This window comes from Triticum dicoccoides, chromosome 2B, assembly GCF_002162155.2.
Source record: "Triticum dicoccoides isolate Atlit2015 ecotype Zavitan chromosome 2B, WEW_v2.0, whole genome shotgun sequence".
Classification (NCBI taxonomy): domain Eukaryota; kingdom Viridiplantae; phylum Streptophyta; class Magnoliopsida; order Poales; family Poaceae; genus Triticum; species Triticum dicoccoides.
In genome coordinates this window covers 528,036,948-528,060,866 of record NC_041383.1, presented here as the reverse complement: position 1 = coordinate 528,060,866, position 23,919 = coordinate 528,036,948, and positions in this window count along the sequence as shown.

The following is a 23,919-nucleotide window of genomic DNA, read 5'->3' as shown; positions in this document are numbered from 1 at the left end:
TACACCTCATAGCTTGTGTATGCGTACTTGACGTGTTCTTTATCCGGTCACTGCTCCTAGACATTGTGCCAGACATTTTGTACTTCTTGCTCCCATCCTTCATCTTCATGTAGTAGGGGTCGATGATGGCCGAGGCGAGGTCAACCAGGGAGTCATGATTGTTCTTTGGGTTGCCCCAGACCGTGTAGTGGTCACGGATGTCGACAAGATCCAGCAGTCCAAGCCCGAAACCTTGAGCGCTTTTAGATCGTTGTTGGTGTCCATTGTAGCGAAACTGCACTCGAGGCTGTTGATAAACCTGGCGAAACACTCGCAAGGCCTTGTGGCCAGGTGGTAGTGGTAGACGAGGACGTCCTGGCACATGCACAACGGGCCACGACAACCTTCTGATCATACCCGGCACGACTGACGGTGAACTCGAGGTCGAAGCCGACCACTTGGTACTTGTCCTCAACAAGCAACTCCTCCATAGTGTGTATGGGGCTCTCCACTAAGACCAGCTTGTTCATGTACACCACTGAGAGGTCCTCCCCCTCATGTGGGTGTCCATATGTGTGGCATGGTGAACTGCCACCCGTTGTCGTCGTTAGCCGCTGGGAGTGCCATTGGAGCCATGGGGAGCGCCATTGGAGCTGTTGGATATCCTCTCTGTACGTGTCGTTGTGGGTGTTCTTATTGTGTCGTGGGGCGCGAGAGATTAAGGTAAATGGCCACGGGAATAAATGGGGGTCGGGAGATGACATCATACTGAATCGTCAGTGACTTATGGAAGTGAGGACGATGATGATGATGAATCATCGGTGAAACATCGTAGGTGGTAAGCAACCTCCATTATTATAGCAGGCTGGTAAGACATTGTAGGTGGAGGTGGCAGTCTACTGTCCAGTGGTGGGAGGGGCAGGAGCAGCATAGGCGCGAGCTGCTATACAACCACCATTATTATGCTTGTGGATTGTAGGTGAGCCCATTCCCTTGTGTCGCCTGGGAATTGTTATACAATCGTTTGTATAGCAGCTCACTGTACCAGTGGTATGATCCAAATATGATGTAACTATGAAAAATGGCTCAATTGTATTGATTACAAGCTCTTTGTTTCTCCTCTTTTGCATAAAAGCTTTTTCTTTCTCTTTTTTATTACTATGCCAAAATGCTTGATGCGCAAGCCAATATATGAGACAAGTATGCAAGATATGCATGGGAAAGACATATGGCACAATCATGATAGCAAGATGATTGCATGCTAAATGTAGCTATGCGGAGTAAGCGTATCACTAAGGTGCACAAAGAGCACGACCCGACAATTCTCAACTCGCTAGTCCCAATGGGTAAGTGACGCAAAATGGCTCGAGGCTATCAATGCAATGGCAAGGGATAAGTACAAGGTGTCGTCGAGGTTACCATCCTTACTTGTGGTTGGTATGAAGGTGAGGTAGCCATTGTTGATGTAGAGTTCGAGGTGATGATGAATAGCGGTGATATTGATGTTGAACCGTCCCTAATTAGTCGAAACACCTTAGGAAACGGAAACCGCAATCAAAATATCAAACAAAATGTGTGGTGGTGGAAGTGTATGTATGTGGGCGGAGTGTTATAATGCTAAAAACAAATGGTGGTGGAAGTAATGGAAAACTGAACAAAATGGGCGAAGGAAACCCTCTCTGTTGAGGCCGTGCGCACGGGGTAAGTGAGGCCCATGTGCACGGGGTCCCATGGGCACGGGGTGTTGGGGACCCTGCGCACGGGGTGTTCCGCCTGCGCAAGAACATGCCCAAATCCGTGGCTAAAACAAAAAAATTGTGAAAATTCATCTGTGGTAAAGGTTGGGGATGGTGGGGAGGGGTAGATCCAGTTGCCAATCAAGAAATTTGTGGACCAAATCAGCAAAATCTCATAATAACCAACAAATTGGAAAAAAGGGAGGCTATTTTTGTGGGGATTTTCGAATTGGGACAAATACAACAAAATTAGGCTAGAATATGGGGGTGGGGACTCCAAGATGTGAACCAACCTTGCTCATGATACCAGAAAGTTGTAGGATGGAACCCTAATGGATGATCTTTTCCCACTTGGAGGGGAAAAAGGGAAGAACAACAAGATAAATCGCTCATACAGAACCCAATTACACATTCACTAGAATAACATAGTTGAGATCCACAAGCACAAAAGATTAATCAAAGAAAAACTAGCACAAAGGTAGTGCTTCTCAAATCAAGAGGAGATAAGGTCTTGATGATCTAGAAAGATCCTTCCCTAGAAAGGGGTCATATCCACTAGGGATATTCTCCTAGGAGGTCTTGCTCTCCTATAGGAGTGGTAGATGAGCAAAGATCCCTCTAGATAGTCTCATACACTTTGTTAACCCTAACAAATGTCTTAGGTATGGAATATATAGATTGCTGGAGGTGAGGGACGAGATGGAGAGCAACATAGGAACTCTACAGCTGAATCCTGTGAGGGCCGTGCGCACAGGCTAAGTCGGCCCCGTGTGCACGGCGGTACCTTGGGCACGATACACGCCCGTGCGCATGGGGTAGCTACAATGGCGAGGCCGATGGGCACGGGTTTTGGGAGCCCGTGTGCATGGGGTGCTCGCTTTCACTTCCAGTAACCTTCTGAGTAGCCCGTGGGCACGGGGTCGGAGTAGCCCGTGGGCACGGGGTCGTAGTAGCTCGTGAGCATATGGTCGCCTGGGAGTCGCTGCTATCTTTAGGTTGGCGGCCTCCTTCTTCCTCGGGGTCTTCCCATCCTTCTCCTAGGCCTTGGCGATGTTCCTTAGCTCCTTGGTGGGAGTCTTCCTCGTACCTAATGACACATAGCATTCTTTGGCGCAGTAGCATCCAAGTTCCATCCATATCCATATCAATCTCGTAGAAGAGTGAGTTCCCCTTGTTTTTGATGGCACGTGCACGAGCTCTTGTCATCGGTCCACATGGTGCTTGATGAGTTGGTGTAGTGTCCATGGGGATGACCAATGGATTCTCCGCATCGTGTAGTGTCGTGGTTTTGTCATGGCAAATGTACTTGTGAAAGGACTAAGTTGTGAGGCCATCGCAACTAGGTGGTAGCTTGAACGGGGTTGGTCGGAATCGAGAGACGCGAGCTTTACCCAGGTTCGGACCCTCATGGTGGAGGTAAAAGTCAGCATCCTGCTTGATTGATATTGACGATGATGATCTTGATTACAAGGGCGGTGTTTCACTACCTCTATCTCGAGAGCTATTGATTGGTTTCTAACCTGACATCTCCCTCTTGGGGTGCCTTCCCCCTCCTTATATAAGTTGAATGGGCGGGCTTACATGTAGAGTCCTAGTATGACTACAACTAGTATCTTTTTATTATAAGTCGGATACTAGTCCGAGTCTCGCTTCCCTTGTCGGGTCTTGCTTCCCTTGTCAGGGAACTTTTCCTCTTCTTGGACCTTCTCTACGAGCCGACCCTCCAGGACTCTTCGTGAGCCGGCCTTCTGTCGGGTTCTACATTGGGCCTTAGTCCTTGTCGTTCAGGTTGACCCGGTAAGCGATGGCCCGGGTTATACCTCCTGGCCGGGTCAAAAAATAGGGAATATCTCCAAATTAGCCCCCATGCTAGCTTGAATTATTCATGCTAAGCTCCTGAAAACAAGAATAATTGCGTCAATAGAAAAATGGCTCGCTCAAGAGGCCTCCTTTATTTAATGAACCAGGTCCTGGAAAAATCCGAGTTTCTTTTCCATGTCAACGAGTCGGTTTCACAATCAACTTGATAGTGCATGTCCTTTGCAGGCAAATATTGGGAATAATAACCCATATGTTATTGAACCGGTTTTAAATCGCTTAAACTTGTGGAATGCCATCTCCCTGAGACACGAAATGCTTGTCAGGTCGTTTGACGTAGTGAATGTTGAATTACGGATGAAATAATTGTCGGCTTGTAGATGTAGAGTTTGTCGAGTTACGAGTGTCGAAGTTGCCAGGTTATAGAGATTGATGATGCCGGGTCATGATTGTTGCTGACACTGGGTCATGATTGTTGATGACACCGGGTCATGTAATTGGTCTTCCTCAGTTCTTCAGGCCAAGTCCTTATAGGACGGGTTATCCTAGACCGGGTGAATCTGAATTTTCTTTCAACTGTAGCCCCCAACCTCCGAGTTTATCACCTTGTGATGACTTGGTGCTTGCTTTTTTAAATATAGCTTCCAATAGTTGACTCGGCTTTTTGGGCCTTTCTATGAATAGCTTGGAGGAGATAAACTTTGCAAATTTCTTCACTAAGAATATGATACCAGTTTGCTCAAAATGAGAACTTGAAGGTGTAACTTCCTTATATCCATATTGCATGTAGCCCCCAAATCTTAAGAGGGGAACATAGTGATAGCTTAAGATTTGCTTCAATATAAATGCTACAACTTTTGAGAAGTCTGGGTTGTTCATCTGAGTCACCAGTCAGAAATTGAATGTTTTGCATTTCACATGTGTAGCCCCCAAGGGCCAACTCATCAGTACGTGATGGGTCGGGTCTTCAATTTGGACTATATGATCTGTTTAAACAACTGGACGTTGTAGCCCCCAAGTGCCATACATCGACTTGGGACTTTTTAAAAAATTTGTATATCTTCAACTGAGTAGTGTAGCCCCCAATAAGTGTCGGGTTGTTCGCCTGTAGCGAGTCGGGACTTACATGTACTTTTCCTTTGGAAATAACATCATATGAAGCTTCTGGTCACTATTGATATAGTGGATTAAGGCTTGTGAACTTTTGAATTTTGACAGGAGCAATTGGCAGCCCCCAAGGGCCGACTTATCAGTATGTGATGGGTCAGGTCTTTAATGAAACTAGTTAAAATGACCATGCATTAGCCCCTAAGTGCCGTCTTGCATGCTTGCGGTGACATGGGACTTCACACCCATTGTAGCATAGATTTAAACAATGTGGCCTCCAAGAACCGGGTTGCCTGGCTGCATAGTATACTCTTTTCTATTATCAACTCGCCAAATAAATCCTTGTAACCCGGCAAGTGACAATCTTGCGACAATTGAAGCAGAAGAACAAACTAATGTTAACCTGGCAGATCCAGTTGTCGGGTCTCAACCATCAACAAGTCTGCAAGTTTGAATTTGCTCGCAGAAACTTGATAGAAATTAGCCTAATCGTGGTTTATAATAGTTTTTGAGTTGAAACTCCATAGTCCGCTAATGCCATCCAGCACTTTAATATTTTCCCTATTAATTGATGATTCTTATGCGATGAAATAAATCTTCGGTCGTGGTTGCAGAGTAACCCGGCAAATATGTGTGAAAAAAATCCATAAGTGATGCAGTCTTCCAGAAAGCACATGTTGAATAGCCAAACACCTGGTCAATTAAATGACCAGGTATTATATGTGACCTGGCTAGATTTGTAACCTGGGAATTTAGAAGAATTGATATCTCAATCGTTTAATAATGGTTATGATAAACCATGATGAAGACGTGAAACTCAAATGTAAGCCAGTTTTGTAGATGTAGTCAATATGTACCTACAATTGTTTCAAAGTTAGCTTTGATAGCCATGTTATTTGAAACTGATTTTGATAAACCATATAATATCCGGTCACTATCAAGGATTTGTTTGTTCCTCCATAGTTACAATGACCCGGTTCTGAAGACAAGCTCTTGAAACATAGGAAACCAATATATATGCTTTGACAAGACAATGAATTGTCATTATCATTGTTTAGGAAATCAGTAACTGGTAGTTGCTCGGTCGGCTTGGGAGTAGTGATTAATCAGTGAATCATCCAACTAGATTAATCGGTCGACCAATAATCGGTAGATTAAATAGGAATTGCCAACATATATCTAGTTTTTTATGTATTATATCGTACTCTCATGCTCTCGGCTATGTAATATACGAGAATATGCTACTATTTGGTACAACCCTAGCTATTGAGGAGCAAGAGGGGATGGGAGGGTACGAGGCAAAATTTTGGGCTTTCTTTACCCACAAGTTAATGGGCTAGCAGGGATTAGTCGGCCTAACAACCAATTAATTGGTCCGACAGGCCAATTAATCAGCCTAACAAGTTAATAAAATGAATAGGTGCTATTCGATTCGGCCACCCTACGAGTAGAGATTAACTGGCCCGTTAATTGATTAGTCAGAATTCTTGAACAATGCTCATTATAACAAATCATATGATATATAAAATAAATATGAACCAAGTTTGAATAAACATGGAAAAACATGTCGGCTTTCGAGGCCAGTTACTGTTGCTTCATGTTGAAGCCGGCTTGATAGCCATTGGTATTGTAACAAAGGCCATATAGGCGTCAGAGTAATTGACTAACAATTTTGTATAACAGCAAATGGTTAACCCGGCCAATAGACCAGTCTCTGCAACATAAACGAACATATACATATGCATTGTATGATGATGTATGTGTATGATAACAGAGTATAAAAATGCCAGCTTTCGAGGCTCGACATAAGACCGGCTTTCGAAGCTCGTGTCTTGGTTTCGCTTCTTGTGGAAGCAGGCCTTGTAGCCTCTTATGGTTTGTCCTAGCTCTCTAAAAGACGGCTCTCACATGACTTAAGCCGGTGTTTTAACTTTGATAAGTTCAGGGTCAATACAGGTCGTGGCAGGTATCAGTGTGATTGACTTATCAAGAGTACAACCGGGTCACCTTTTTGGAGTAGCATCAAGCTAACATGCAGGTTTAACCAAGTATAATGATGGCATATGCCGGGTCAAGAGGGGTGTTAGTAGCTAAACTGGATGAGTTGGAAGCTCCCAAGTGACCATATGATCATGGAAAAGCTCAGCATAGGATATACAGAAGACACTACTGCTACTTCAAAACATCTAGGGTCCAGATAAGCCGGCTTTATTCCATCGACCATTATCGAGCAGGATACCCATGTTTAGACTGAGCATCAAGGCTACTAGTCTTCTTTGGTAACCTTTTTATGTTTTCCTAGTAAAGCAGTATACCTATGTTTGAACTACGCATCGTGGCAGCTAATCCTCTTTGGCAACTTTTAATTTTTCGCCAATAAGGAAGGACACCTATGTTTGAACTGCGCATCATGGCAGCTAGTCCTCTTTGGCAACCTTTTGGCTCAAATATATTGAGATGAAATGATAGCCCCCAAGATTAACTCAAGGTACAACTTTCCTTTATTGATGAAAGAAAAATAAATATGAATTGTAAGTATGAAAGCAACTTAGCTTTTAGTGATGTGGCATAAGCCAGCGAGGTTGCCCACAGATAGGTAAGAGACGCTCCTGTATGAGTCAGAAATCGACAACCCGGCTGACAGCTCAAGCCAGCGGCGAAGGTCGAAATTTGATGGTGATGCTGCTAGAAAACATTGAATCCGAGGCGACACAGTGTGAGCCAGCACAGCGAGTGTCGATCTGTCATGTTGATGTAAATCGGAGTACGGGTGCCGCGGCTTGCGCGTGTGTCCGTCGAGTAGTGCAGCATGGACGGATGCTAGCGCATGATGATGTTGGCATGATCTCCATATTTGTGATATAATGCCACCTTTGTAATGCATAATTGTCCTGTGTATAAAAGTACCGTAGGGAAGAGTAGTTGTTCTCGGAGGAATCAACATGTACTGATAAAATACATAGGATGGATAACACCTAATATTTTTTGCTCCTTTGTTTGTTGGAGTAGACTGGACCACAGGGGTGGCGACCTACGCGCGTCCCTTGAGCAGCTGGTGCGGACGAGTGCGGCCCCGTTGTGTTGATGTAGACGTGGGAGTTGGCCGCGGCGTTTGAAGCCGGCTTGGACGCGCGAGTTGACGACGGCGTTAGAAAACGGCGCGGACGCAAGAGATGGCCGTGGCATTGGAAGCCGCCACAGACACGCGAGTCGGCCACGACGTTTGGAAGCCAGCGCAGACGCATGAGTCGGTCGCGGCGTACCAAACCGGCGGGGGCACGAGATTCGGCCGTGGCATTGGAAACCGGCGCGGACACGTGAGTCAGCAAAGGTGTTGGAAACCAGCACGGACGCGCGAGCCGGCTGTGACATTGGAAACTAGCGCGGACGCGTGAGTCGGTTGTGATGCTGGAAGCTGGCGCAGACGCGCGAGTCGGCCGCGGCATGTTATGTAGATCGGACCGTGGGGGCGGTGGCTTTCTATGAGCTCAATTTTTTCTGAGAGAGCCGAAACTTTTTTGTAACTCGGCCAAAACTTTTTCCTAACCCGGTCGGAACGTTTCTGTAGCTTGGTCGAAACTTTTTCGTAACCCGGTCGGAAGTTTTCTGTAGCTCGGACGGAACTTTTTCGTAACCCAGTCGGAACTTTGTCGTTAGCCCGTGAGCTTCTCGATCCCTAGGATAGCGCCCTCCAGGAACTCAACGCCACCGTGCGCAGGTTCTATGATGGGCGCAGACATTCTTTGGCAAGGTAGCATCCAAGTTCCATCGATATCCATATCAATCTCGAAAAAGAGTTTGTTCACCTAGTTTCCGATGGCACATGCACGAGCTCTTGTCATCAGTCCGCATGGTGCTTGATGAGTTGGTGTAGTGTCCATGATGATGACCGATGGATGCTCCGCATCACATAGTCCATTGTCCATCTGTCCCTCAATTCTGTTTGGGACTATCGTTCTCTTTGGTATCTCTTTATGTAAGTAGTTTCTTGCATTTTCAATTTTGCTTGAAAGATCTTTTAGCACAATATGCAAGGAATTAGCAAACAAATAACTTTGAATAAGACATGCTTAGTGTGAGCATACGTGCAACTGAAAAAAGTACTAGTATATGTTTCTGTAGTTTACTTGAGCACTAAGCTGATATATTTTTTCTGTCATTAGTGTAATGTACCTCACACCCTTTATGCTTTGCATTTTCAATTCAGTGTACAATTTTGTGAACTTTGTTTCTAGTATGTTTTTCAATGTTTACCCTGGCATTTGGGGCTTACTTTTGTTTAGACTGGTTTGTTTAATCTTGAGGGTTTCCAAGATATAAAGTTGCTAACCAGCCAAACTGAAACCGTGGGCTCTTGCCTCTTACGTATTCTGATCATCATAACCTTCCTCGCAGTTGTCTCTTTTTGATTTCGAACACATGTCAGATTGTCACCATAATTAAGTTCCACCTGTCCTTTTACCAACGGAGAACACATTAATTTGGTTATGTTCAGCTTCAGTTTTATTACTAATGAACTTAACATAATGAATTAATTGTTTGATGCGGGATCCCCATCTAGCGTTGACAGGTCCAGCCCGTGCTATTGTGGTGTCATCAGATCATTTGTACTTTGTGATTATGCTAAAAGTGAATGGCACTGCTGAATAGGAGGATAAAGATTTATGTTGTCTAGTTATGACATATAGGACATGTTTTGAAGATAGAAATTTCACCAGCGAGCTTAGCACTTTGGAGATGGCATTCCAAGAGATCGTCTGATCTATGGAGGCCACAATCAGAGTAAAATTCGTTGATGGATCATGGTCAGATGGCTTTTGTGGTGTATTTTGTGCCATCATCGACAACATAGCTGACCTGAAGTCAAGTTGCTGGAATGTAGAGATGATAGATTGCCTCTTGATGCTGATGGCGAGATCAAGCTTAGATGCGAGGTCATTTCTGTTGGACTTGAGGGATTGCTGAGGATTTCTATCATGGCATGTTGTATTAATGGGGATCGGGTCGTTGAGAATCAGTGCAGAGAAGATCTTAAGAGTCATGAAGTAGTGTTTGAACCCAAGCAATCAGGTACAAGCTCAAATACTGAGCTTAAAGTTGGCTCTTGTGGAATGGAAGTCACTGTAAGCTAGTCCCTTTTTTCTTATGAGTTGTAATTTACCTGGGAAGGGTGTTGCTACTAGAGCCCATCGGCTTTAAGCAATAGGCAAGTACTATTTTGTGTCATAGTACTAAACAAAGTACGTACTCCCCCGTCCCATAATAAAAGATGTTATTACAACCCATATACACACATATGTTGGTTGTAATAACATCTTATATTACGGGATGGATGGAATATTTCTTATTGTTGCCAGTATGGATGAAGTTAGATTTTCACTGGTGCTGTGTTGGCTTATTTCTAAGTTCTGATAGTAACTATGTATGCTATAGCAGAGTTCAGTTTATCTTACAGAAACCTTGCCACATTTACTGCTACCATCATAATATCGACGTATACATAGCAATTTCAGTGGGGCTTTGCTCCACCGTATAGTTGAAAGAACTCTATAGTACCAGCCATAAAATTCACGTTGGCCAGGGATAGAGGAGATGGCTCGCCCGAACACCTAGAATACACTAAGAAAAGAAACGCAAATGATATGAATCGCTCGTTGTGATGCATATCAGCGCGCTAACTACGCGCTATTGTTTGGCGAGTCCATTAAACGCTACTGTACATGGGAGTTGGGAATCAATGGGTAGAAAGGTTTGTCTGGTTTTATGAAGCTTAAAGAACCTTCCTTTTGATTTCAAGAATGTTTGAGAATGTTTTTCTTTATTTTTCTGTTTTCTTTGCATAACTTTTCTTTCTTCATCTTATTTTTCTTTTTATTATTTTTATGAATTTTTAACATAACTTCAAATTAAATTACATTTTCTAAATTCGCAAATATTCTTATGAATTAATGAAGTTTTATTCAATTCTTCAATATTTTTCAAATTTATGAATTTTTAAAATTTAAATTCCAAACATTTTTAAAAGACAAAAAAAATTCATGAAAATATATAATTAAAATAAAGCCTATGGAAATAAAATCAAATAAAAACATAACTCATCCATGCACTGGTTTGCAATAGCTGGCTAGGGTATTTCGAAAATAAATACTGCGCTGCAGGTGACCGGTGCAATGGCTCGCACTGGCTACCTACTGGGCCAATCCAATTTAGCTCGCCCCAAGCGAGGGGCACGAGCGGCGATACACGTATCAAAGACGGAAAAACAACGCCATGGCTTCTCGCGTGGGGCTAGTCCTGTTTAGTGGGTTGACCCTTTAAATAGTTTTAGGAAGGTTCTCTAGACTGGTTTGGACCAATTAAGAGCCCTTCTACTGATTCGGTTGTGTGTTTTATCTATTTTTTCAGGTTCTTTTTTCTTCTCTCTTCACGTTTTCTTAGTCAGTTTTCTGTGTTACTTAAGTGATTTGTTTTCTGTTTTAAGTTTTACTTCCTTTCTATTGTTTTATTTTTTTCAACACATGACTACGTTTTTATACACATTGTACATTTTTTGTCTACATCAGGATTTTTTTATACATGTTTAAAAAAATTCAAATATATTTATTTTCAAATAATTTTTCCTATCTAATTTTTTCACATGCATTACACATGATTTGTATACATCAAGGATGTTTTTCAACACAAGTTTAACATTTTTCGAATAAATGATTTATATTTTTTGAGTATATGATTTTGAATATATTTTCAATATGTGTTAAACAATTTTTAAGATACACGTATGATGCATTTTTTTAAATACATGGACATTACTTTACATTGTATAAACAATTTTAAAAAGCATCATGAACACATTTTGTGAAACATGTTAATATTTTCTGAATTTTCATGTACATTATTTTCAATGGTACAAAACATTTTTTTTAAGTTACTCAAACAATTTTTTACAAGAAATAAACATTTCTGTTTTAAATATCATGTACAATTTTCTGAAACGCAGGAACATTTAATCAATTTCTATAAGTAAGGCAAACTTTTTTAAAATGCATGATGAACATTTTTTAAAAATTTAATGAATAATTTCTCCACTTCAGAAATGTAAGTAAAAATGATAAAAAAAAACGTGCGGTAAAGACCCAGCGCTCCTCCCGCTATGCCCAGCCCAGACGAGCGAACGCATCATCTCGCTATGACGAGACAAAGCGCGGGAGCTTATATCTCGCTCCCTCCCCTGAAGTTTTTCCTTCCTTGCGTAGGTATTGGGCCGACCTGTTTAATTTTTTTCCATTCGCTAACCGCTAAAAAAAAGCTCGTGTTTGGATCAAAGACAATCATTAGCTGTAGTATTGCCACTCAAAAAAAAAACTGTAGTATTTCGTTGGTTTTCCGTGCGTATTTTTTGGTTCTTCCTAATTGTTTTTGTCTATGTTTTGCTTCAGCATTTCTTAGTTCTTTCGGTTTTCCTTGTTTCTTTTTCATTTCCACTGTTTTCACTCTTTATGCATTGGTTTTCTTTGCGTGTTTTCATATTTTCTTTGTTTATTTGTCGGTGTTCTCCTGTTTTCTTTGGCTTTTTCTTGGGTTTCTCCGATTTTCTTGTTTGATTTGTTTCTTTTCCTTTTTACCTAGGTTTTTCTTCGGTTTTCTTAGGCTTTTTACTTATTTTCACTCCCTTCTCTTTTTAGCACAGGTCTACATTATTGTACAGTTTTTGTATAGGTCAAGAATATTTTTTATACATGTTTAACATTTTTTAAGTAAATGAATACCATTTTTCCAAATATATGTTTCGATGTTTATTGTTTTCAACTTTTCATACACATTGCACAGTTTTGGTATACATCCAAAAAAAAATTATACAAATTTCGCATTTTTCATACACTACATGATCAACATCTTTTAAATATAGGTGTTGATGTCTACTGTTTTTGTAAATATGGTTATTTTTTTATAAGTCCAAAAACATTTTTCTAGACACGTTTACTAATTTTTCAAATACAGGATTAACATTTCCTAAATATATGTTTTGATGTCTATTATTTTTATACACATTGTACCATTTTTGTGTACATCTATACATTTTTAAACATGTTTAACTTTTCCATATACATGATTAATATTTTCAAATTTTTTTTTGATATCTGCTTTTTCCGTGCATAACATACATTTGTCTTATACATGTGGAATGTTTTTAATACAGTTTTAACTTCTTAGAGTTGCAGGAATATTTTTGTACATTGTATACACATATTTTATTCAAAATTCCATGTAAATGTTTCTAAAACGAGTAACTTTTTCTAAATGTCACAAACATTATTTTTAAAGCTGTCAGCATTTTTCTAAGTTACGCTAACAAAAAAATTACATTTTGTTAACACTTTTCAAATTCTAGATTTTTAATTTTTTGAAGTAAATTAAAATTTTGAGTATATGTATTTAATATATATTCGAATATATAAACAAAAGTAACTAACCGGAAAGTTGTGTTGGCCCATTACTTTCGACTGGGAATACCGGGCTGGCTCACCGGCGCTTTCGTGACGCGAGCATATACTCTTCTGGTCCCGAGCTCATATATATATTTGACAAATGTTGTGAGTGCTTTAAAATTTTCAACATGAAATGATGTTTGTAGAATTCGTGGCAAAAGAAATCATCACTCCAAAACGCTTTTGAAAATGAAAATTTTGGTAAAATGTAATTTTTGGAGGATTGATTCTATTTTTTTTATTTCCTCACTGCTTCTACAAATGTCATTTCATGATGAAACTTTGTAAGCATTGACAACATTTATCGAAAAAATTTCAAAATTTGTTTGATTTTTTTTACAATTTTACTGTTTCCCTAAGCTCATATGAGCTCGAGCTAAGAAACTCCAGGAATTTGTCGATCAAACCACACTCCTTCGTAGACGTCACGTGTCCATTGATGAAAAGGGGTTGGGGAAAGCTTAAACCCAAGTCCTACAGTGATGTATATAAGCACAATTGAAACTCCTGGGGAGTTATACATTTGTATTGTTAAATAGAGCACCTACCCTGTATAGATTAGGCATATAGGCCTTTCAACCCACTTTAGTAGAGGGGCGTACTATTTCTTTACACCCATTAGTGTATAAGGCTTTCAATGCGGACTTTGATGGAGATCAAATGGCTGTTCATCTACCTTTATCCTTAGAAGCTCACACAGAAGCCCGCTCACTTAGAAAAAAATTGGAACAAGGCAAAAGACTTTCCATTTTCATTGATTAAGAAGAAGGTTTAGACATAAGCCGCGAGGCGGCACAAACGAATAGGTCTACTCTCGCGACATAACAATACCAAGCTGCTTTGCTCCTGCCAAAGTCCAAAGATGGGCCTCCTTTTTGATTTTTGCGGAGACATTCTGAAAAATTCTTGCGTTGCGCTCCTTACAAATTTCTCATGATACAAGCATCATCAAGGAGGCGACGGCCTTCCTGTGGTCACCTCCCCCACTAACCGCCTTAAGCCACCAATCTTTAATTGAGTCTTCATGACGCCAAATCATAGGTGGGCAGTCAAGGATGCCAAGCCAAATGCAAATTTCGGTCCAAATCCAGATAGTGAACCTACATTGGAATAGGAGGTGAGCAGCAGATTCTTGCACTTGCTTGCAGAGAGGGAACAAATTACAGTTTGGCCAACCTTGGCGCAGCAAACGATCGACTGTCCAAGCACGATTTTGGAAGATCAACCAAGCAAAAAAATTGCACTCCGCAGGAGCCCACATGTTTCAGATTGTAGCATTCACTGGACAAAATGAGAGACCGACAAATTGCACCATGTAAGCCGAGGAGGCAAAGTACTCACGACTGTTGGTGAACTTCCAAGATATTATGTCTTGGCTACCCTGGCTGACATTTACATCCGCAAGCATCTCACAAAGTGTTGCAAATTGTCTAATATGGTCCAAGGTTAGCCCCTGCCGAGTGTCAATTTTGCGGACCCAAAGGTTTTTGTCAAGAGCTTTTCTGATCAAGCACGTTTTCTTTTTTGACAGCTCAAAAATCTTTGGCGCGATATCTTTAGGCCGGAGGCCGTCCAACCATGGAGATTCCCAGAACTTAGCTTTGTTTCCATCTCCAATGCACATCCGTGTAGCAGCCGCAAAGAGATCTTTGGTGTTGCTAGTGCAAGGTGTTCCAGAGCTAGACCAAGTCTTAGGTGGATCATTCCATTTGTGCCATAGCTAATGCAAGCGCAAGGCGGTTGCAAATTTTTGGAGACTGAGCTCTCCGAGTCCACCATAAATCTTGGGCTTGCAGACGAGATCCCAATTAACCTTACAGTTTCCGCCGATCACCTTATCACAGCCCGCCCAAAGGTAGGCACGTCGCCGTCTGTCGGTCATCTTCATCACTTCAACAGGAAGATCTAGAGGCGTGAGGTGGTTAATGGCAATGGCAGTGAGCACAGCCTTGACCAAAAAAATATGCCGCCCCCGCATAGCCACATGCATCGCCGACCAAGGTGGAAGCTTGCCTGCAAATACTGAAAGTCGATGCGCTTTAGTCTTGTGACCGACAACGGAAGACCAATATATTGTTGGGGAATGTTGCATGGAAAACAAAACAAAATCTATGCACACGCAAAATCTATCCATGGAGATGCATAGCTACGATAGGGGGAGTGCATCAACATACCCTTGTATATCGCTAAGCGGAAGCGTTTATCATGTGGTTGATGTAGTCGTACTCTTCGTGATCCGATCACGATCCAATCGATCTAGTGCCAAACGGATGACACCTCCGAGTTTAGCACATGTGCGGCTCGATGACGTCTCCTCCTTGTTGATCCAGCAAGTGGGAGTGGAGAAGTAGATGGGATCACAACCAATACGATGGTGTGGTGGTGGTGGAGCATCAAAGCGCTTTGCTAAGCGTTGCCGGGACGAGGCAGTGGAACTACGGAGTAATGGGAGAGAGAGGGGCGCCAAGGGCTTGGTGTATCCTCTTGGGGTGCTCCCTCCCCTCTATATATAGATGGAGGGGCGTGGGAAACAACCCCTCCAAGCCCTAGGGCGCAGCTAAGGGGGAGAGGACTTGGATTCCAAGTCCAATCATATTCCTACTAGGACTCCTTCCTTTTTTGCATTCCCTAGCCACATGGGCTTTTGAGGACTTGGTGCGGCTAGCCCAATATGGACAGGGTGCCTCCCTGCAGCCCATTCTAGCCCTTGGGTTGTGGTGAACCCACTTGTGGACTTCCGGGTGCCTCTGGAATCCTCCTGAACCTTCTGGAAGCTTCCCAGCACAATACCGAAAAAACTACACCTTTTTCCGAAACCCAAAATATGACTTCCCATATATAAATCTTTACCTCTCGACCATTCTGAGACTACCCGTGATGTCCGGGATCTCATACGAGACTCCAAACAACATTTGGTTACCACTCATCAAATATCCCAATACTACTCTAGCGTCAACGAACGTTAAGCGTGCGACCCTACGAGTTCGGGCATGACCAAGACACCTGTCCGGTCAATAACAAATAGCATGACCGGGATGCCCATATTGATTCCTACATATTCCACGAAGATCTTTTATCGGTTGAACCCGACAACATACGTAATCCCTTTTGTTTGTTGGTATGTTACTTGCCCGAGATTCAATCGTCGGTATCTCTATACCTAGTTCAATCTTGTTACCGGCAAGTTTCTTTACTCGTTTCATAATACATCATCTTGCAACTAACTCCTTAGTTATTGCTTGGAAGCTTCTTGTGATGTGTATTATCGAGAGGGCCCACAGATACCTCTTCGTCATATGGAGTGACAAATCTCAATCTCGATTCACACCAACTCAACGGACACCTTTGGAGATACATGTAGGGCATATTTATGATCATCCAGTTACGTTGTGATGTTTGATAGCACATAAGGTATTCCTCCGGTTCCAAGAGTTGCATGATGTCATGGTCGAAGGAACATGTATTTGACATTAAGAAAGCAGTAGCAATAAACTGAACGATCATATGTTATGCTAACGGTTGGGTCTTGTCCATCACATCATTCTACTAATGATGTGATCCCGTTATCAAATGACAACTCATGTCTATGGTTAGGAAACCTTAACCATCTTTGATCAACGAGCTAGTCTAATAGAGGCTCACTAGGGATACGGTATTTGTTTATGTATCCACACATGTATTTAAGTTTCTGATCAATACAATTTTAACATGAATAATAAACCTTTATCATGATTAAGGAAATATAATAATAACCATTATTATTGCCTCTAGGGCATATTTCCATCAGTCTCCCACTTGCACTAGAGTCAATAATCTAGTTCACATCATCATGTGATTCACACCCAAAGAGTCCACTAGAGTCAATAATCTAGTTCACATCGCCATGTGATTAACACCCAAAGAGTTCTAAGGTGTGATCGTGTTTTGCTTGTGAGAGAAGTTTAGTCGACGAGCCTGCCACATTCAGATCCGTATGTATTTTGCAAAATTCGATGTCTAGAATGCTTTGCATGGAGCTACTCTAGCTGATTGCTCCCACTTTCAATACGTATCCAGATTGAGACTCGGAGTCGTCTAGATCAGTGTCAAAGCTTGCATTGACGTAACCCTTTACGATGAACTCTTTATCACGTCCATCACCGAGAAATATTTGTTTAGTCCTCTTAGATACCTAAGGATAATTTTAACCGTTGTCCAGTGATCCACTCCTGGATCACTATTGTATCCTCTTGCCAGGCTCATGGCAAGGCACACAACAGGTCTGGTACACAGCATGGCATACTTTCTAGAACCTATGGCTGAGGCATAGGGAATGACTTTCATTCTCTGTCTATCTTCTGTCGTGGTCAGGCTTTGAGTATTACTCAACTGCATACCTTGCAACATAGGCAAGAACCCTTTCTTTGACTGATCCATTTTGAACTTCTTCAATTGTAAAGGCACATGCTTTGTGAAAGTCTTGTTAAGCGTCTTGATCTATCCCTATAGATCTTGATGCCCAATAAGTAAGCAGCTTCACCGAGGCATTTCATTGAAAAATTCTTATTCAAGTATCCTTTTATGCTATCCAGAAATTATATATCATTTCCAATCAGTAATATGTCATCCACATATAACACCAGAAATGCTACAGAGCTCCCACTAACTTTCTTGTAACTACAAGCTTCTCCGTAAGTCTATATAAAACCATATGATTTGATCACATCATCAAAGCATATATTCCAACTTCGAGATGCTTGCACCAGTCCATAAATGATCGCTGGAGCTTGCACACTTTGTTAGCTCCTTTAGGATCGACAAAACCTTCTGATTGCATCATATACAACTCTTCCTTAAGAAACCCATTAAGGAATGCAGTTTTTGACATCCATCTACCAGATTTCATAATCATAAATTGCATCAATTGCTAACATGATTCGTACTGACTTAAGCATCACTACGGGTGAGAAAGTCTCATTGTAGTCAACCCCTTGAACTCATCGAAAACCTTTTGCAACAAGTCGAGCTTTGTAGACAGTGATATTACCGTCAGCATCCATCTTCCTCTTAAAGATCCATTTTTTCTTAATGCCTTGCCGATCATCGGGCAAATCCACCAAAGTCCACACTTTGTTCTCATACATGGATCATATCTCAGGTTTCATGGCCTTAAGCCATTTTTTGGAACCTGGGCTCATCATAGCTTCTTCATAGTTTGTAGGTTCGCCGTTGTATAACAACATGACTTCCAGGACAGGGTTACCACACCACTCTAGTGCGGTACGCGTTCTGGTCAACCTACGAGGTTCAGTAGTAACTTGATCTGAAGTTTCATGATCATCATCATTAGCTTCCTCTCTAGTTGGTGTAGGCATCACGGGAACAGTTTTCTATGATGTGCTACTTTCCAATTCGAGAGAAGGTACAATTACCTCATCAAGTTCTACTTTCCTCCCACTCACTTCTTTCGAGAGAATCTCCTTCTCTAGAAATTACCCACTCTTAGCAACAAAGATCTTGCCTTTGGATCTATGGTAGAAGGTGTACCCAATAGTTTCTTTAGGGTATCTATGAAGACACACTTCTCTGCTTTGGGTTTGAGCTTATCAGGTTGAAACCTTTTGACATAAGCGTCGCATCCCCAAACTTTTAAGAAATGACAACTTAGGTTTCTTGCCAAACCACAGTTCATATGGTGTCATCTCAATGGATTTAGATGGTGCCCTATTTAACGTGAACACGGTTGTATCTAATGCATAACCCCAAAAGGATAGTGGCAAATCGGTAAGAGACATCATAGAACGCACCATATCTAATAAAGTACAGTTACGATGTTCGGACACACCATTACGATGTGGTATTCGAGGTGGCGTGAGTTGTGAAACTGTTCCACTTTGTTTTAAATGAAGGCAAAACTCATAAATCAAATATTCTCCTCCGCGATCAGATCATAGAAACTGTATTTTCTTGTTACGATGATTCTCCACTTCACTATGAAATTCTTTGAACTTTTCAAACATTTCAGACTTGTGTTTCATCAAGTAGATGTACCCATACCTACTCAAATCATCAGTGAAGGTGAGAAAATAACGATACCCACCGCGTGCTTCAACACTCATCGGACCGCATACATCGGTATGTATTATTTCCAATAAGTCATTAGCTCGTTCCATTGTTCCGGAGAACGGAGTTTTAGTCATCTTGCCCATAAAGCACGGTTCGCAAGTATCAAATGATTCATAATCAAGTGATTCCAAAAGTCCATCCGCATGGAATTTCTTCATGCGCGTTACACCAATATGACTTAATCGGCAGTGATACAAGTATGTTGCACTATCATTATCAACTTTGCATCTTTTGGCATCAATATTATGGATATGTGTATCACTACGATCAAGAATCAATAAACCATTTACATTGGGTGTATGACCATAGAAGGTTTTATTCATTTAAACAGAACAACAATTCTTCTCTGACTTAAATGAATAATCGTATTGCAATAAACATGATCTAATCATTTTCGTGCTCAATGCAAACACGAAATAACATTTATTTAGGCTCAACACTAATCCCGAAGGTAGAGGGAGTGTGCGATGGTGATCATGTCAATCTTGGAAACACTTCCAACACACATCGTCACCTCGCCCTTGACTAGTCAACGTTTATTCTGCAACTCCTGTTTCAAGTTACAAATGTGAGCAACCGAACCAGTATTAAATACCCAGGCGCTACCACAAGCACTAGTAAGGAACGCATAAATAACATGTATATCAAATATACCTTTGTTCACTTTGCCATCCTTCTTATCCGGCAAATATTTGGGCAGTTTCGCTTCCATTGACCATTAGCCTTGTAGTAGAAGCACTAAGTCTCAGGATTGGGTCTAGCTTTGGGCTTCTTCACAGGAGCGGCAACTTCCTTGCCATCCTTTTTGAAGTTCCCTTTCTTTCCCTTGCCCTTTCTTAAAACTAGTGGTCTTGTTAACCATCAAAACTCGATGCTCTTTCTTGATTTCTACCTCCGCCGATTTCGGCATTGCAAAGGGCTTGGGAATCGTTTTTTCATCCCTTGCATATTATAGTTCATCACGAAGCTCTAGTAGCTTGGTGATAGTGAATGGAGAACTCTCTCAATCACTATCTTATCTAGAAGATTAATTCCCACTTGATTCAAGCGATTGTAGTACCCAGACATTCTGAGCACATGCTCACCGGCTGAGCCTCCATATTGTAGGCAAAGTACTTGTTAGAGGTCTTATACCACTCAACACAGGCATGAGCCTGAAATACCAATTTCATCTCTTGGAACATCTCATATGTTCCATGTTGTTCAAAACGTCTTTGGAGCCCCGATTCTAAGTCGTAAAGCATGGCACACTAAACTATCAAGTAGTCATTAGATCGAGCTTGTCAAACATTCATAACGTATGCATCAGCTCCTGCAGCAGGTCTGTCACCTAGTGGTGCATCAAGGACATAATTCTTTTGTGTAGCAATGAGGATAATCCTCAGATCATGGACCTAGTCTGCATTATTGCTACCATCATCTTCCAACTTAGTTTTTCTAGGAACGTATCAAAAATTGGGGAAGCTATATCGCGAGCTATTGATCTACAACATAATTTGCAAAGACATTTTGACTATGTTCATGACAAATCTTAGTTCAGTTAACCAAATTACTAATGAACTCCCACTTAAATCAACATCCCTCAAGTTGTCTAAGTGATACATGATCCAAATCAACTAAACCATGTCCGGTCATCACGTGAGATGGAGTAGTCTTCAATGGTGAACATCTTTATGTTGATCATATCTACTATATGACTCATGTTTGACCTTCCAGTCTCTAGTGTTCTGAGACCATGTCTGTACATGCTAGTCATATGCTTCATGATGCTCCCATTATGTTTCAGTTCTTATCTTTTATGTGAGCATCATTGTCATCATCATGCCTAGCTAAAAAGGCATTAAAGAAAATCGATTGTTGGGAGACAACCCAATATTTACCCCTACTATTTTTGTGTATTCACATGATTAAGATACTGTATAAATAATGTTTTATAGCTTTTGTTTCAATAAAGTGCCAAGTAGAACCTTTGGAAGACTTGGGTGAAAGTTAATGTGATCTTGTTGTAAAAAATAGAAACTTTGCGCTCACGAGATTAGCTGTCATTTTTTACAGAAGAGTGATTTTAAGTTGATTCTTTTTGCAGAAGATCAATAGACAAATTCCTCACGTCCACCAATTTATTTAAGAATTTTTGGAGTTACAGAAGTATTTGAGAGTTACAGATTACTACAGACTGTTCTGTTTTTGACAGATTCTGTTTTCTATGTGTTGTCTGCTTATTTTGATGAATCTATGAGTAGTATCGGAGGGTATGAACCATAGAGAAGTTGGAATACAGTAGATATTACACCAATATAAATTTAGAATGAGTTCATAACAGTACCTAAGTGGTGATTTATTTTCTTATACTAACGGAGCTTACAAGTTTTTTGTTGTGAAGTTTTCAAGTTTTGGGTAAGAATTTGATGGACTACGGAATAAGGAGTGACAAGAGCCTAAGCTTTGGGATGCCCAAGGCAACCCAAGTTAATATTCAAGGACAACCAAGAGCCTAAGCTTGGGGATACCCCAGATGGCATCCCCTCTTTCTTCTTCGTTCATTGGTAACTTTACTTGGAGCTATATTTTTATTCACCACATGATATGTGTCTTGCTTGGAGCGTCATTTTGTTTTATTTTGTTTTGCTTGCTGTTTGAATAATATCCCAAGATCTAAAATTATTAAATGTTAGAGAGCCTTTACATAGTTACATAATTATTCGACTACTCATTGATCTTCACTTATATATTTTGGAGTAGTTTGTCGTCTGCTCTAGTGCTTCACTAATATCTTTTAGAGCACGACGGTGGTTTTATTTTGAAGAAATAGACGAACTCTCATGCTTCACTTATATTATTTTGAGAGTCTTTTAGAACATCATGGTAATTTTCTTTGGTTATAAAATTAGTCCTAATATGATGGGCATCCAAAAGGGATATAATAAAAACTTTCATATAAAGTGCATTGAATACTATGAGAAGTTTGATTCTTTATGATTGCTTTGAGATATGAAGATGGTGATATTAGAATCATGCTAGTAGAGTAGTTGTGAATTTGAGAGATACTTGTGTTAAAGTTTGTTATTGCCGTAGCATGCACGTATGGTGAACCGTTATGTGATGAAGTTGTAGCATGATTTATTTATTGATTGTCTTCCTTATGAGTGGCGGTCGGGGATGAGCGATGGTCTTTTCCTACCAATCTATCCCCCTAGGAACATGCCCGTAATACTTAGTTTCGATAACTAATAGATTTTTGCAATAAGTATGTGAGTTCTTTATGACTAATGTTGAGTCCATGGATTATACGCACTCTCACCCTTCCACTATTGCTAGCGTCTCTAGTACCGCGCAACTTTCGCCGGTACCATACACCGACCATATACCTTCCTCAAAACAGCCACCATACCTACCTATTATGGCATTTCCATAGCCATTCTGAGATATATTGCCATGCAACTTTCCACCGTTCCATTTATTATGACATGCTTCATCATTGTCATATTGCCTAGCATGATCATGTAGTTGACATCGTATTTGTGGCAAAGCCACCTTTCATATTTTGTATACATGTCACTCTTGAATCATTGCACATCCCGGTACACCGCTAGAGGCGTTCACATAGAGTCATATTTTGTTCTAAGTATTGATTTGTAATTCTTGAGTTGTAAGTAAATAAAAGTGTGATGATCTTCATTATTAGAGCATTGTCCCAGTGAGGAAAGGATGATGGAGACTATGATTCCCCCACAAGTCGGGATGAGACTCCGACGAAAAATAAAAAAATGAAAAAAAGAAGAAGAAAAGGAGGCCAAAAAAAGAGAGAAAGGGCCGAAATAAAAAAATAAAAAATGAGAGAAAAAGAGAGAAGGGACAATGTTACTGACCTTTTTACCACACGTATGCTTCAAAGTAGCACCATGATCTTCATGATAGAGAGTCTCCTATGTTGTCACTTCCATATACTAGTGGGAATTTTTTATTATAGAACTTGGCTTGTATATCCCAATGATGGGCTTCCTCAAAGTGCCCTAGGTCTTCATGAGCAAACAAGTTGGATGCACACCCACTTAGTTTCTTTTGTTAAGCTTTCATACACTATAGCTCAAGTGCATCCGTTGCATGGCAATCCCTACTCACTCACATTGATATCTATTGATGCGCATCACCATAGCCCGTTGATACGCCTAGTTGATGTGAGACTATCTTCTCCTTTTTGTCTTCTCCACAACCACCATTCTATTCCACCTTAGTGCTATGTCCATGGCTCACGCTCATGTATTGCGTGAAGATTGAAAAAGTTTGAGAACATCAAAAGTATGAAACAATTGCTTGGCTTGTCATCGGGGTTGTGCATGATTAAATATTTTGTGTGATGAAGATAGAGCATAGCCAAACTATATGATTTTGTAGGGATAGCTTTCTTTGGCCATGTTATTTTGAGAAGACATGATTGCTTTGTTAGTATGCTTGAAGTATTACTGTTTTTATGTCAATATTAAACTTTTGTTTTGAATCTTATGGATCTGAATATTCTTGCTACAATAGAGAAGATTACATTGATAAATATGTTAGGTAGCATTCCACATCAAAAATTCTGTTTTTATCATCTACCTACTCGAGGACGAGCAGGAATGAAGCTTGGGGATGCTGATACGTCTCCAACGTATCTATAATTTTTGATGTATTCATGCCATGTTTATAAT